Here is a 2,042-nt window from a genome sequence, read left to right as displayed (position 1 = left end):
TCAATTGCCACGTCTGAAGTTCCTTCATATTTACAAACGCAACATCTTGGTTTATTGTGGCGATGTAATTGCAATGCATAAGCTTGTGTTAAACGCATCTATATGAACAATGTCATTGTGTCACGGCCTTAAAAAGTAGCCATCCCCTGCAAAAATTGTTGGATTACGTGTTCCATTTTCTTCATGTTGGAGTACTCTAACAATACCCCTTTGCAATGCGTTTGCGAGGCACCTTCAGCCGATCATAGCTCGTTTTTAACGACAGTGATCACGACACGATGACGATCGAACAGAGTTGCCAAAAGTAAAATATTGCATACAAATAACTGATGATAAAATTTTACTATGGCAACTCTGATAAAATGCAACAGCGCACTGGTTTTATGTATACATACTATAGTATAGAGAAATATTAGTTTCTTTATTCACGCAAATGCTAAATTTATGTATGTTCCTTTGTTCGCACACGCATGTCCGCATGTACCCAACGACAGCCCATAATCATGAAAAAGGACTCAAACTGGGAAAGCTTCGGACACCTGGTACAGAACAAAGGAACATATAGCAGGTACCATTATGCATGTGAGACAGATACATAATTCTCAACGGAATTTTATGTATGCGAGAACAGTTTATCTGATTTAATCATGTTCTCACTACTGACTGTCATATGACAGTCAAATGATTATCACGGTTGTTTTGTTATTTTTTAAAATCCGCCATTTTCAACCGACGAAAACCATATAAAAAATAAGTTTAAAAAATGAAAAGGAGAGCATTTCAATGCTCCATGCTAAAAGAAAAAAAATTCGAAAATAATATTAAAAAATACCAAAGGCTGTCGGAATGTGTGGGGCGCACTCAAAAATTGATACGCGAAAAATAATAGTGGTGATTCATTTTTAAATGTGTTTCCGCATGAGGAAAGCGCTCTTCTGTTGTTTTGTTATTTTCTGAATGTTTAGGATTACTCCTTGGAATGTTTTACCAAACGTCATCAAACAAATGAAACGTTACGTCCCGTCAACTGAAGGAAATTTTATCTTGACTGTATGGCAGCACTGTCACATACATATATGTACCAGTATTTTTCTTTCAATTTTGTGTCATCATTTTGCGCTTGTAATTTTCATATTTCATCATTCTTAATAAACGGTTCAATCTGTTCAGTTATCTATGCTTAATTCCGCGGTACAGTTATTGCTAACATTTTGGTGCCTCCTGTGAGGACTATTTTTTTTGGTTAAGTACAAAATGGCAGAATTGAAATTGCGTTCAACGGCAGTCAAATCAATAAGGCGCATTCTTGAGCGCGTAAATAGGGAGACAGTCAACGAGTTGGATGTATTTCAGCTGGAACAGGAGCTGAAAATGCTAGAATCACATTTTACGCGATTTACGGAGAATCACGACCACCTAATTGGATTAGCTGAAACCGCGGAAGTTGCGGCACATGAAGCCCTGTGGGAAGACATCGAGCAGGTGTATGTAGAAGCGTGCAGCAAACTTAATCGCCTTATTGCCGCATGCAAAGAAAAATCACTGCCCACATCGAATGCGCTTACACGCAACAGCCCGACTGCAAGCTTAGAAGGTTGTTCGTTGGATCTAAAACTTGTTCCATTAGCTATTCCACAATTCGATGGTGACATGTGCAAGTGGTTGGCGTTTAAAGATGCCTTCGAAACATTAGTGCATCGGGCTTCCTTCCCAGAAGCATTCAAGTTGGGCAAACTTCGGCAAGCTGTTAGTGCCAGCGCAGTGCCATTAATCGGAGGAATCTACTCAGGCGGCTACGAAGAGGTGTGGAAAGCTCTTAAGGAGCGCTACGACAATAAGAAGCAACTTGCGGAAATACACGTGTCACGTTTCCTTAACCTCAAAGTTGCTACAGAGGAATCGGCTAAGGCATTACTTGCCATTGTTGATACGGTGCACGAGACTCTTCGTGCCCTACGCGTAATGGAAATCCCTGCTCAACATTGGGATGCTTTGGCAGTGCCAATTGTGGTATCGAAATTACCAGCGCTAACGAAGAGAGA

The sequence above is a fragment of the Eurosta solidaginis genome, chromosome 5, assembly GCF_040869045.1.
Source record: "Eurosta solidaginis isolate ZX-2024a chromosome 5, ASM4086904v1, whole genome shotgun sequence".
NCBI classification, from domain to species: Eukaryota; Metazoa; Arthropoda; class Insecta; order Diptera; family Tephritidae; genus Eurosta; species Eurosta solidaginis.
Note: the sequence above shows the minus strand (reverse complement) of the source record.